Source organism: Salvelinus fontinalis, chromosome 11, assembly GCF_029448725.1.
Source record: "Salvelinus fontinalis isolate EN_2023a chromosome 11, ASM2944872v1, whole genome shotgun sequence".
NCBI lineage: Eukaryota > Metazoa > Chordata > Actinopteri > Salmoniformes > Salmonidae > Salvelinus > Salvelinus fontinalis.
The window spans coordinates 11,485,202-11,494,198 of NC_074675.1; the positions used below are offsets into that span (position 1 = coordinate 11,485,202).

General features: G+C 44.1%; 1 pseudogene; it reads right to left on the reverse strand.

The window, feature by feature from the left end:
- Window positions 1-673: 673 nt before the first annotated feature.
- Window positions 674-2,304, reverse strand: LOC129866052 (protein mono-ADP-ribosyltransferase PARP12-like; annotated as a pseudogene).
- Window positions 2,305-8,997: the final 6,693 nt, after the last annotated feature.

Below are 8,997 nucleotides of genomic sequence, written 5' to 3' on the forward strand. Positions count from 1 at the left end.
TTATGGTCTGCTGACACATTTTGTAAAGTAGTTGGATTTGTGTTTTCAACTAAATATACTCAATGACCAATAGAAAGTAATTGACTGGATGTTTGACTAGATGTGAGGAGAAATGTAGAATAAGTAGGGTGCAATTCAGCAACATCACCACAAGGGGGAAGCAAACGCCTTAAAAAGTAGAAAAAACATTTACATTTTATTTTATGCAGTGGTGCATTCAGAAACTACTATGACAGCATTTAAACAGGCAGCCCAATTCTGATTCTTTTGTCAACACTGTCTGAACTACACATTATATAATAAATGCCCTTTAGCAGACGCTTTTATCCAAAGTGACTTAATGTCATACGTGCATTCCCTTTACGTATGGGTGGTCCCGAGAATCAAACCCACTACCATGGCATTTCAAGCACCATGCTCTACCAACTGAGCTAAAAAGGACACATTTCAAAATAAAATCCATAAATACAATTTATTTACACATAAAAGGTCATTTCCCTCTAAATACATTTTTTATAAAAATAGACTGCCAAGGATTATAGATTATCTAGTGATGCCGTAGATTTACTTTTTGCTTTCATTTTAGCAAACTGTGATCTTGTCCTGGGTGGAGGTGCGCGTGGTATGGAGGTCATAGAGCCGACCCAGGGTAGAGGATGAGGGACGTAAGTCATCAGGCCTGGCTGAAACGATGGATGTGTCAAGGAGTTAAGGGAGCCAAACTGTGCAGAAGCATGTGTCAAGGTAGGTCTGGGGGTTCTCTGTCTTGAAGGGTTTGAAACAGAGGGATTTGAGGGAGGCCTGGGTGGGTCTGAGTAATGTGAAAATAGTGGCTGGGTACTGAGTGTGGGCTGGGAAAAGGCAGGTCCTGTTGGGCAAGGAGATCTGAACCTTGCATTGTTGGGCAGCACAGGGGTGGCTTGTGAGTGTAGCATGACTGGAATAAGTTGCCAGTGCATGTTGTGGTGGCTCTGGTTTTGGACAAAGTTAGGTGGTGGAACATAGGTCCCAGGCCTGGACCCTTTTCTGTACTGAATAAGGTACTCTGGGTAAACCTGGTGCTTCCCGACCACCACAAATACAGAGGGGTTGTAGATATCATCCACACAGCTGTCATAGGAGATGGTGTGACTTCCATCTTTTGAGGGGGGGGCAGAGGTAGCTGGAGTGTCCTTGTGTGTAGTTTCCCACCAGCACACGACAAACAAACATGGACCTGACTTCTGAATGGCTGGTGTAGCTGTGGGAGAACTTGGCATCCTTAGAGAAGTATCTTCCTGGAAAGACATGGGTTAGAATTAGAACAATCACAGTGACAGTGTCACATAACAAAGACATTTGTTTGGTCAACTTTTCCACTGTATTTCCACAATGTGACGTGAAAGAGCATAGGCAAAAAGATGTGGTCCAATGCCATTTCCACATAACATAACAAATTCTTATATAAACTTTAAAATCTAAAATGCAGAAATCCCCTTTCCCATAGGGCGTTTCTTGTGTTCCACCCATCCTCCAGTCTATGTTCTGCAGGCATATAGCATCCACATGTTTAGAGTCTGTTCCATGGAACAGCTGCTTCTCATTCTCCTTCCCTGCGTTTGTCTTTCTCATCACATCTTCTTGCCTTGGGAGAGGAACAACAGATTAATTTGTCAGTATCTTCATTGGCATGTCACCTCATAGCATTTGCATGTGTCTGCTCGTTTGCTGCTAGAAAACTAAGTACCAATTACCATTAACATGTTACATCTGTTTGCATATGTTATGTTGTAACCGCTTTGATTAACGCAGACAATATGAATATATTTCTTGGGTAGATTACATTTTTTATTTGGCATGAGGAGTTGTGATTCTTACCACGAAAAGACCTCCCACAGGATCCGATTTTGCACCCTCTCAATAGTCTTCACACTGAAGCCAGTCATAGTTTGATGGAAAATCCAGAATTCAGAATATTCTTGTGCTCAGCTGAGGAACTCTGCAGAGCAACCCTCTAGAGAGAATGCATTTGAAATGAACACCTAATTTTACCAATGTAATAGCTTTATATTTCACTGCCTTCTGACCAGATGGAAGATCTTATGAGTTAAAAAATTATTATGAACCTTGAATCCAGTTTCAGGTACTGAAGATTTATCCCAGTGACTGGGTAAAGCTTTGGATTTCAGCAGGCGGTTACCAGAGTCTTTTTTGCTGAGGATGAGTAGAGAAAGTTAGACCGCATTATAAGAAAATACAGTCAGTACAGTATAATCTCAACCACCTGGCAGCTCTCTCTCCGAATTTATATCCAATAGCAATTGAGCCCGGAGACGAGGATAGTGTGGGCTACTCTACAAGGTCTCTTACCAACGTGGGTTGTCACTAGCATCAGTTGTATCCCTGATTGCCTGGATGTTGCGGTAGGTGGACAACATGGATGCCACCAGTTCATTAGGTACTCCCCTCTGCTGCAGGGTGTTGAGCGGGTGGGGTTCGTAGAAGTCGTGAGACCTGTCACAGTCCACCTCTGCAACACAGGTTCCTCTGATGTAGCGCTCACAGACGTGGAGTCTTCTGCACCTCTCCTTGTCAGGACAGTAGCCGTACTGTCCACTACCTTTTTTGTATGTGAAGCAAACCTGGAGACAAACACAGACCACTTCTGATGAGGGCTTGATAAGGACATTGGGTAGTGCAAACTCTGTTTAAGTGCATCAGCCCCAATTCAAATTCATTATTTGTACAGATATCTGCATGCTCAGTTTAGTACACATCGTCATGACGCTGGCCTGGGGGTAGGTTTATGACAGTCATAAATACCTCTCCCACTTTTTTTCCTCTCTCTCCCCTACTGATGTGACTATTGAAAATCCCTTGGTTAACATAGAGATTCTGGGAACATCAGAAGGTGGGGGGAAATGAACCATATTTTGGTAATCCAACCAGTTGAACATATGCGTTGGTACTTCATGAATATGATGTCAGTTCGGTTGTCATCTGAGACATTCTCATCAATGATAGGATGACATAAATGGTACAGTGGAAAGTCTACACATTATAGTTATCAGATTCACATGGAATTGTTGTGCAATTTAAATGTTTGAATATGAAATTATTTGTGAGGGGATGAAGTGTGATTTTAGCTTCTAAAATGTGAGAATTGGGTTTTCATGAGTGAATTAGACCCGACTCAGTGGCCCGCCCACGTGAAGAGACATTGGTTATAAACTATGAAACATGCCCTCCTCTCCCTTCCTATATAAAGCCTTGACGACAATATAACTTCCTGTTCCGGGTACATTAGGATGACGATCCAATGTCAGAAGGTTTCAGATAATTACTACAGAACAAAGCCAACCTCAGCGTGAGCTTTGGTTGCGAATGGTATGAACTTTGAACTCTTATTCGCTACAGAAGTGATACCTCCTAGCCGTTGAGTTAGCAGCGGCCGCTGTAAACTGGGCTAGGAGAGGACAGACAGAGTATCCCGTCTACCACACAACGACGACACTACAACGTTTCCCGTTCACCACCAGAGACACTCTTCAAAGGACAAAGGACTCTGTTGGGCAACACGGCCTTCCATCTACCACCAACCTATTGAAGCGCAGCTCAGAGTAAATATTCATTGCATTTTCCTTTTCCAAATGGGCGGTAATTTAGAATACATAAGATCCTGTATTTACGATAGAGACATCGCTTCTCCCTTTGTTCTTCAGTCTTCCCGCTCTTTCACTCAAACGCAACCCCCCTTTTCTTTGTGTAACCAGCTGTCATATCTGTTCCGTCCGCTAGGGACGTTTTTCTTTATGCCATCATTTGTAATCAAGGTATGATTCATTCTGTGTATATGTAATTCTGTGTGATTAATTAGGTATTTAGTAAATAAATAATTAAACCCAATTTTGTAATGGTGTTATGGATTTTATGTATAATGACTCAAATATGTATACATTTAACGCAGGATTGTAACTAACAGAATTCTACCCTGTCTGATGAAGAATGTTGGCAAAGAGGAACTGTTAACAGACAGCTTGTGACAGACAACTTGTGACCACTGTTAAACTGATAACAGGAAGAAAGTCTCCCCACCCAGGGAGGGGAGAAACCGTTAGGCTTGCAGTAGAATAATGTAACATGTGATAGCATATGATAAGCAATATGTATGTTGGAATGGAATTTAAAAGCAGCTTCGTCATTGTCCAAGAGGAGGAGGGACATTTCGTACGCTATGACGCTATGTGTGATACATAAACTAAGGTACATGTGATTATGATCAGAGCTCTCGAGAATAAACGTCACTGACTATTTTAAACTGGTCTCCGTCTGTTTCACTTCCCCCAGAACCTTACAAACTCTGGGTACAGACTGAGTATTTTAATTTAATTGGTTAATGAATACATAGGAATTAAAATTCCTCTAACAATTGCTGATTCAACTTGTTAGCCAGGGTTCGTGAACCAAGAATTTACAACTTTCAGATGAGACTGAAATAAGGTGACGATTAATATTGACTGCTATTGATGTAAAATATTACTAGGTCTTTAAGAGGTCTTTATTCGGAAGATAACTGCTCTATAAATATTATTGTGGTGCCCCGCCTTTCTAGTTAATTACATTTACATGATTAGCTCAATCAGGTAATATTAATTACAGAGAACGGATTTTATAGAATAGCATGTCATATCACTTAATCCGGCATAGCCAAAGACATGACAACATACTTGGATGATAGCCCCAAGTCTGTGCGTTCATCATTAGTCATTTTGGACATGGGGAAATAAACATTGAATATACAATGCCTGTGAATCAAAAGTAAGAATCAGCTTGTGTTCCCTGCTGGCATTGCATCTTTATGACTGTATTCAACTTAAATTGTAAAGAGGCTGAACTAAACAGTGCATTCAGAAAGTATTCAGACACCTTGACTTAAAAATTTTTTTTATATTTGTTACAGCCTTATGTATTGTATGTATTATAATTTTTTTCCCCCTCAATCTACACACAATACCCCATAATGACAAAGTAAAAACATTTACGTAATTATTCAGACACTTTACTCAGTACTTTGTTGAAGCACCTTTGGCAGCGATTACAGCATCGATTCTTCTTGGGTATGACACTACAAGCTTGGCACACCTGTATTTGGGGAGTTTCTCCCATTCTTCTCTGCAGATCCTCTCAAGCTCGGTCAGGTTGGATCGGGAGCATCGCTGCGCAGCTATTTTCAGGTCTCTCCAGAGATTTTAGATTGGGTTCAAGTCCGGGCTCTGGCTGGGCCACTCAAGGAAATTGAGACTTGTCCCGAAGCCACTCCTGCGTTGTCTTGGCTGTGTGCTTCAGGATCGTTGTCCTGTTGGAAGGTGAACCTTCACCCAGTCTGAAGTCCTGAGTGCTCTGGAGCAGATTGTCATCAAGGATCTCTCTGTACTTTGCTCCATTAAACTTTCCCTCAATCCTGACTAGTCTCCCTGTCCCTGAAAAACATCCCCACAGCATGATGGTGCCACCACCATGCTTCACTGTAGGGATGGCGCCAGGTTTCCTCCAGACGTGACGCTTGGCATTCAGGCCAAAGAGCTCAAGCTTGGTTTCATCAGACCAGATAATCTTGTTTTTCTTGGTCTGAGAGTCTTTAGGTGCCTTTTGGCAAATTCCAAGTGGGATGTCATGTGCCTTTAACTGAGGAGTGGCTTCCGTCTGGCTACCCTACCATAAAGGCCTGATTGGTGGAGTGCTGCAGAGATGGTTGTCCTTCTGTAAGGTTATTCCATCTCCACAGAGGAACTCTAGAGCTCCCTCAGAGTGACCATCGGGTTCTTGGTCACTTCCCTGACCATGGCCCTTCTCCCCTGATTGCTCAGCTTGGCTGGGCGGCCAGATCTAGGAAGTCTTGGTGGTTCCAAACTTCTTCCATTTAAGAATGATGGAGGCCACTGTGTTCTTGGGGACCTTTAATGCTGCAGAAATATTTTGGTACCCTTCCCCAGATTTGTGCCTTAACACTATCCTGCCTCGGAGCTCAACGGACAATTTCCTACACCTCATGGCTTGGTTTTTGCTCTGCCATGCACTGTCAATTGTATGACCTTATATAGACTGGTGTGTGCCTTTCCAAATCATGTCCAATCAATTGAATTTACCACAGGTGGACTCCAATCGAGTTGTAGAAACATTTCAATGATGATCAATGGAAACAGGATGCACCTGAGCTCAATTTCGAGGCTCATAGCAAAGGGTCTGAATTCTTATGTAAAAAGGGTATTTGTTTTTTATGTTTAATACATTTGCACAAATTTCTAAAAGCCTGTTTTCACTTTGTCATTATGCGGTATTGGGTGCAGATTAATGAGGGGAAAATGGGGGGGGGGGGGGTTAGGATTACTTTATCCTATGTATTCCTTAAAGAGGTGGGGTTTCAGGTGTCTCCGGAAGGTGGTGATTGACTCCGCTGACCTGGCGTCGTGAGGGAGTTTGTTCCACCATTGGGGTGCCAGAGCAGCGAACAGTTTTGACTGGGCTGAGCGGGAACTGTACTTCCTCAGAGGTAGGGAGGCGAGCAGGCCAGAGGTGGATGAACGCAGTGCCCTTGTTTGGGTGTAGGGCCTGATCAGAGCCTGAAGGTACGGAGGTGCCGTTCCCCTCACAGCTCCGTAGGCAAGCACCATGGTCTTGTAGCGGATGCGAGCTTCAACTGGAAGCCAGTGGAGAGAGCGGAGGAGCGGGGTGGCGTGAGAGAACTTGGGAAGGTTGAACACCAGACGGGCTGCGGCGTTCTGGATGAGTTGTAGGGGTTTAATGGCACAGGCAGGGAGCCCAGCCAACAGCGAGTTGCAGTAATCCAGACGGGAGATGACAAGTGCCTGGATTAGGACCTGCGCTGCTTCGTGTGTGAGGCAGGGTCGTACTCTACGAATGTTGTAGAGCATGAACCTACAGGAACAGGTCACCGCCTTGATGTTAGTATTACCTATGGTATTACCTATAGTATGTTAGCATTACCTATGTCACATTCTGTAAGACCACAAGAATTTAGAAAATGGAAGAAATAAAACAGTAGAATGAATAGAAGTAATATGACAGGTAAATAACTGCCAGAGTAAAAACAAAACAGAAAGTAAAAAAGGTTTACCTCTCATTGGATGGACATGTTCTAAACAGGTAGAACTTACATAGATGTAAATTGCTGCAGCCACTACATCCTTTAGCTCTGCATAACCTCATCTTCGTCTGGGCAACGATCAGTTTGTTTCCCTTAGAGCAGGGGTGTCAAACTCATTCCACGGAGGGCCTAGTGTCTGCAGGTTTTTGTTTTTTCCTTTCAATAGAGCCCTAGACAACCAGGTGTGGGGAGTTCCTAACTAATTAGTGATGTTAATTCATCAATCAAGTATAAGGGAGGAGCGAAAACCCGCAGACACTCGGCCCCCCGTGGAATGAGTTTGACACCTGTGCCTTAGAGACAGCCCTGGTAAACATCTCCTGATTCCCTAAAACACTTTCCAGGTCATCTTCTATGGTGCTAATGTTGGCACGCAATTCTCCCAGCTCAAAGGACCCATCATGGGCACAGAGGACCTTGTAGATCAGAGCTGTTGTATCCATGTCCGTCACCGTACAACACATGACTGTTGGCCCTCGCAATTACATGAACTGTACATATATTGTCAAGTATGAAGTAGAACTTTGCTCTCCATTAACTGCCAAACAGGTGACCAGCATGCGACAAAACCATTTCTGACTAAATGAAACTTAGAGTGTATTTAACCACTCCCCTATTATGAAGGTAGCCAAGTATAACAAAGAGGCAATAGAACACACTTATGACAGAACACACCCTTTTAAATACTCACATTGAACTCTGCCCGAGTGGCATGTGGAACCTTCATTTACATCACAATAGGCCTGTTAGACACACAGTACCAGCAGTAGTTAATCATTGATTCCGTTTAAAGTCAATAAAGATGATATTTGTCATAAAATACACTGCTCAAAAAAATAAAGGGAACACTTAAACAACACGATGTAACTCCAAGTCAATCACACTTCTGTGAAATCAAACTGTCCACTTAGGAAGCAACACTGATTGACAATAAATGTCACATGCTGTTGTGCAAATGGAATAGACAAAAGGTGGAAATTATAGGCAATTAGCAAGACACCCCCAATAAAGGAGTGATTCTGCAGGTGGTGACCACAGACCACTTCTCAGTTCCTATGCTTCCTGGCTGATGTTTTGGTCACTTTTGAATGCTGCCGGTGCTCTCACTCTAGTGGTAGCATGAGACGGAGTCTACAACCCACACAAGTGGCTCAGGTAGTGCAGCTCATCCAGGATGGCACATCAATGCGAGCTGTGGCAAGAAGGTTTGCTGTGTCTGTCAGCGTAGTGTCCAGAGCATGGAGGCGCTACCAGGAGACAGGCCAGTACATCAGGAGACGTGGAGGAGGCCGTAGGAGGGCAACAACCCAGCAGCAGGACCGCTACCTCCGCCTTTGTGCAAGGAGGAGCACTACCAGAGCCCTGCAAAATGACCTCCAGCAGGCCACAAATGTGCATGTGTTAGCATATGGTCTCACAAGGGCTCTGAGGATCTCATCTCGGTACCTAATGGCAGTCAGGCTACCTCTGGCGAGCACATGGAGGCCTGTGCAGCCCCACAAAGAAATGCCACCCCACACCATGACTGACCCACCGCCAAACCGGTCATGCTGGAGGATGGTGCAGGCAGCAGAACGTTCTCCACGGCGTCTCCAGACTCTGTCACGTCTGTCACATGTGCTCAGTGTGAACCTGCTCTCATCTGTGAAGAGCACAGGGCGCAAAAAGCAAATTTGCCAATATTGGTGTTCTCTGGCAAATGCCAAACGTCCTACACGGTGTTGGGCTGTAAGCACAACCCCCACCTGTTGACGTCGGGCCCTCATACCACCCTCATGGAGTCTGTTTCTGACCGTTTGAGCAGACACATGCACATTTGTGGCCTACTGGAGGTCATTTTGCAGGGCTCTGGT